We start from the raw sequence: 6,000 nt of genomic DNA, 5'->3' as shown, positions 1-6,000 counted from the left end.
TCATCCGCAAGGCAAGTAACACTTTGATCATACCACCTACTACCCAGTTTTTATTGCATTAGATCAATCCTCAAACATTGCATGATTAGGATCTAATTAAATTGTGGGTTGGGAAGTAGATGAGGTAGTACCTATTACCTGTTTTATTATCAAACCCTTGGGAGTTACTTCTACGTTGCTTATATTGCCATGCTATGCTAGTAGATGTGGATTGGGTGAGTGTATCCATGACAGATGTGAGGTTGTTAAATTAATGGTTTATTTAAGGTGGCAACTTAAACACACATCTGGGTGGATTGAGGCACCTGGGTATTCCAGCGATTGCCTGTTTTTCTTTATGGACCGCCACCCAGGCTCAAAGGGATCATGAGATCATTCATACTAGAAACTTCTGTGTGCAGCCACAAGCTACTATGGGCTCTAGCATATTTGATTAAGTCGTGCAAACTCTTACAGTGGTAGACTAGCAGATGTAGGGGAAAGTAGGTGTAACGGTCTACCCGTTCGTAAGGTGCTAGCACTTCTGAAAGACTGTGTCTCGATCATCCGTTTCTCAAACACCATGTAGTGCGAGAATCCCAACGGGGGAGATCGAGTCTTGTGGGGAAAGTGCGCAAACCTCTGCAGAGTGTATAAACTAATCATGGTTAGCCGTGTCCCCGGTTATGGACGGCTTGAGTATCTAGTACTTGGATTTTCATGTGAATCTCATCATGTTACTCTAATTAATATTGTTGGGTTTTAATGATGATGCCTAATTGGGATTGAGAGGGTGTCTATACTCTCAATGTTTACCAACTACCATGATAGTTAAATAAAATTTATTCCTTTGCAGTAGGGAAAAATTGGCTTTACGCAAAACTGTAACCATAGAGCTTTTCACCATCCAAATATGCATGTAGTATAGCCTTATTCTTTCATTACTCTCTATGTGTTACTTTGCCAGCATATTCCATGTGCTGACCCGTTTTGGGCTGCAACGTTCATGTTGCAGACTTTTCAGACGACGAGTAAGGTGCCTTTAGGTCGTGGTTCTATACTTAGTGATGCCGTTGGAGTTGATGGACTCACTTATCTTCCAAGCCTTCCGCTGTTATCGTCATTAGATGGCCTTAAGCCATATTTATTATAATAAGTTCTCTTTTGAGACATTCGATGTACTAAGTGTGTGATTGCTACTCTGTTATAAATCCATTCAAGTACTGTGCGTGTCAGCATTACTGATCCAGGGATGACACTGAAGCGCAGAGATCAGACTGTTTCAGGTCTGGTCGCTACAAGATGGTATCAGAGCACACGCTGACTGTAGGACACGACCACTAAGCTAAAGCCCTAGATCACTACTCACTTTTCTCATTTCTGACTTCTCATCTTCTCTACTCTTTTAGGATGGCGGATGCAAGGAACAAGTTCATGCAACCGGATGAAGATACACCCTTTGGACGTCACTTGAAGGAAGTCACTAGATATCTGAACATCGGAGTACCAAGCTTCACCGGAACCTACAACGCCACTTTACCTGAAGAGGAGCGCTGGATGATTCAAGTTCAAGTTCCAGGAAGGACGTTCATGCCAGTCACTGAGCCCATAGAGTTTTCCTTTGATGCACCAACCTGGAGTCTAGGAAAGAGCATGGCAGCTCACATCACCATGGGACGTATTGGAGAAGTTTACCGCAATGATCTCAAGGATACTATCTACCAGATTTGTGGGCGCCGAGATGAGCACTGGGAGATGATCAGCACCAAGCAGGATAGATCAATCGCAGCTTTCATCCAGGAGTTAAACCAGCACATTCGACGTCAGGAGAACCAGATGTGCGCAGACATGATAGATCTGAAGAAGGCAAGGACAAGAATCACGGAACTGGAGGAAGAACTCAAGGCCACACGTGAAGATTACATGGAGGAAATCAAAGTATTAGTGGAGAAGAATGATGACCTGATCAAGAAGATCGGAATATTCATGGGAGACCCTACACCAGTAGAAGAAGACGAAGAACCCAAGGAGATTCACCCGGAAGACTACATCATCATCGACGACACTGACTCGGACCCAGACGATAGCGATGATGACTATGTTGATGAAGCTGGAGCAGATATCATGGAGTCTGCAACCGAAGAATATTTCTAGTAGACCACCCCATCAGTAGTAGTATTCCCCCATGTAAATAGAGTAGTCCGAGCACTTTTGCGATAGTTAGACCGATTGTATGCCCTTGTTTGATTGAATGAAGTGAATTGTTTGCCTTTGCCTCATGTGCATATGGGTAGTGTTTTCTCTCTAGACCCTCTCTATTCTTAAATCTCATCTTTTCTAAACCCATCAGATGCCTCCGAGACATGACCCTGGATTTACCTTCCCACCGGAGCTCACTCAATTGATCCAGCAGCAGAATACGTTGATGGAGTTGCTAGTCCAGAATCAGAATCAGGGGAACAACAACAACCCACCACCACCACCACCTGTTGATCACTTAACCTGTTTTCTTAGGCTGAATCCGCCGGTGTTCTCTAGTAGCACCGAGCCTATAGTAGCAGATGATTGGCTCCGCGAGATAGCAAGGGAGTTGACCACGGAAGGATGCACAGATGCGAAAAAGGTGAAATTTGCCGCACATCAGTTGGATGGACCCGCAGCATCATGGTGGGAGAATTTCACCGCCACTTACCCTATCGACACTGTCATGTGGGACCAGTTTCAGCAGGCTTTCAGTACTGCCCATGTTTCAGCAGGAGCTATGGCCATGAAGAAGCATGAGTTTCGCAACTTACACCAAGGAGGACGGACAGTTGGCCAGTATGTGGATGACTTTAGTAAGCTAGCATGTTATGCCCCAGATGACGTTGCTACGGATGCAGCTAAGCAGGAGAAGTTTCTGGAAGGACTAAATGATGAGTTGAGCATGCAGTTGATGGTAGCAAGCTTCAACAACTACCAGGAGTTGGTAGATCGTGCTCTTATGATTGAAGGGAAGCAACAGCAGATTGAGAACCGCAAGAGGAAGTATGGACAAGGGAAGTACAATTCTGGAGCTCAGCAGAAGCCATGTTTTAGCCCTAAACTGGGAGGACCTTTTCAGCACACTCAGGGAGGAGGAAGTTCGCATAATCATAATGGCCCCAAGAATGGTAATGCGAATGGAGGAAGCAACGGCCAGAACCATACCAACCCATCAACCCCAGCCAAGAGAGACCTGAGCCAAGTCACTTGCTTTAAGTGTCAGAAGACCGGACATTATGCCAATGAATGTCCCGAATCCCAGAATGGAAATGGCAATGGAAGATCTGAGAAGAAGCCAAACCCTTTCAATAGGGGACAAGTGAACCACATAAACGTGGAGGAGGTTGAAGACTAGCCGGATGTAGTAATCGGTAAGTTTTTGGTTAAGTCTTTTACTGCAATCGTTCTTTTTGATACTGGTGCATCGCATTCATACATCTCATGGGGATTTGTGGATAAGTATAACCTGCCCACCAAGGTTCTTAGAACACCTATGCTAGTAAGCTCACCAGGAGTGGAGTATATGGCCAGCCGAGGGTGTTTTCAAGTGCCATTGAGTATAGGTAGGCATGTGTTTCCCTCGGATTTGATCATTTTTGGAATCACAAGGTTTGCATGTAATTCTGGGTATGGATTGGCTGTCGATGTATGGAGGAAACATCGATTGCGCCAGTAAGTCGATTTTGCTTACCACCCCAGAAGAAGAAGGATCAAGTATGTATCCCGACATGTGCCTAATAGGACTCAAGTAAATTCCCTAATAGGAGTTGTACAGGAGGAAGTACCGCTGGTAAAGGATTTTCCTGATGTATTTCCAGAGGAGTTGCCAGGCATGCCACCGGATAGAGACATTGAGTTCTTGATTGAGCTTTTGCCAGGCACAGGGCCAATATCTAAAAGACCATACAGGAGGCCCGCAAAGGATTTGGAGGAGATTAAGAAGCAGATTAAGGAGTTACTGGATAAAGGCTATATTCGCCCAAGTTCTTCGCCTTGGGGATCACCAGTACTTCTAGTGGAGAAAAAGGATGGATTATTAAGGATGGTTGTAAATTATCGAGGATTGAATGAAGTAACAATCAAGAACAAGTACCCACTACCGATGATCAGTGATCTGTTTGATCGATTGCAAGGAGCCAACATATTTTCCAAGATCGATCTGCGATCAGGATACCATCAGTTGAAGATTCAAGAATAGGATATACCTAAGACGGCTTTTACCACCAGGTATGGGCTGTACGAGTACACCGTTATGTCATTTGGTCTAACTAATGCACCTGCCTATTTTATGAACATGATGAACAAAGTGTTTATGGAGTTTTTGGATAAGTTCATCATAGTGTTCATAGATGATATTTTGGTTTACTCGAAGAATGAAGAGGAGCATAAGGAGCATTTGCGCTTGGTACTCGAGAAGCTCAGAGAACATCAGTTATATGCCAAGTTTAGCAAATGTGAGTTTTGGTTGAAGGAAGTTGGATTCCTCGGACACGTTATATCCGGAGAAGGTATAGCAGTAGATCCCACCAAGTTTAACACTGTGACAAATTGGGAAGCCCCAACAATAGTTGGAGAGATCCGGAGTTTTCTTGGACTCGCAGGATACTACCGGAGATTCATTGAAAATTTCTCGAAGATTGCAAAACCTATGACGGAGTTGTTGAAGAAGGATACCAGATTCAAATGGACTGAGGAATGTGAGGCCAGTTTCCAGGAGTTGAAGAAACGTTTGGTTACATCACCAGTGTTGATTTTGCCGGATCAGGACAAGGACTATGAGGTGTATTGTGACGCTTCACGTCGAGAACTTGGAGCCGTGCTTATGCAGGAGGGAAGAGTTGTTTCATATGCCTCACGACAGCTTAAGCCTCATGAGTTGAATTATGCCACGCATGATTTGGAGTTAGCAGCCGTAGTGCATGCATTAAAGACTTGGAGACATTTTCTCATTGGAAACCATTGTGAAGTGTACACGGATCACAAGAGTTTGAAGTACATTTTCACACAGAAGGAGCTAAATCTCAGGCAAAAAAGATGGTTAGAGCTCATCAAGGATGATGACATGAGATTACATTATCATCCCGGAAAGGCTAACGTAGTAGCCGATGCGTTGAGTCATAAAAGCCATGTCAACACCTTAATGGCGGGAGATTTACCGAAGGAGTTAGCCGAGGACCTTCATGAGCTATGTTTGGAGATAGTTCCGAGAGGCTATGTAGCAGCATTGGAGATTCAGTCCACTTTGATTGGTAAGATCAGAGAAGCTCAGAAGACTGACAAGGAGATTGCTTCTATTAAAGAGAAAATGAGCAAAGGAAAAGCTAAAGGATTTCGTGAGGATGAGCACGATACCCTATGGTTTGAAGACCGTGTTTATGTGCCCAATGACCCGGAGATCAGGAAGTTAATTCTCCAAGAGGCCCATGACTCACCATACTCGATTCACCCAGAAAATACCAAGATGTATTTGGATTTGAAGGATACTTTTTGGTGGACCGGAATGAAGAAGGACGTTGCGGAGTATGTAGCAATTCGTGATGTATGCAGAGAGTAAAAGTAGAGCATCAGAAGCCAGCGGGATTCCTATAGCCATTGCCAATACCCGAATGGAAGTGGGATAAGTTAGGCATGGATTTCATTACGGGATTGCCCAGAACTCGTTCAGGCTATGACTCGATTTGGGTTGTAGTCGATCGTTTGACAAAGGTAGCTCATTTCATCCCAGTGAAGACTACCTACACCAGTGCTAAGTTGGCAAAGATATACATGACCAGGATCGTATGTCTGCATGGAGTTCCAAGGAGTATTGTATCAGATAGAGGAACCCAGTTTACCTCAAAGTTCTGGAATCAGTTGCACGAAACTTTGGGTACCAGGCTAGAGTTCAGTACAGCTTTTCATCCATAGACAGATGGACAGACCGAGGGAGTCAATCAGATTTTGGAGGATATGTTGAGAGCTTGCGCGCTAGATTACGGATCTAGTTGGGACGACAAT

Source organism: Triticum urartu, chromosome 2 (genome assembly GCF_003073215.2).
Source record: "Triticum urartu cultivar G1812 chromosome 2, Tu2.1, whole genome shotgun sequence".
NCBI classification, from domain to species: Eukaryota; Viridiplantae; Streptophyta; class Magnoliopsida; order Poales; family Poaceae; genus Triticum; species Triticum urartu.
Note: the sequence above shows the minus strand (reverse complement) of the source record.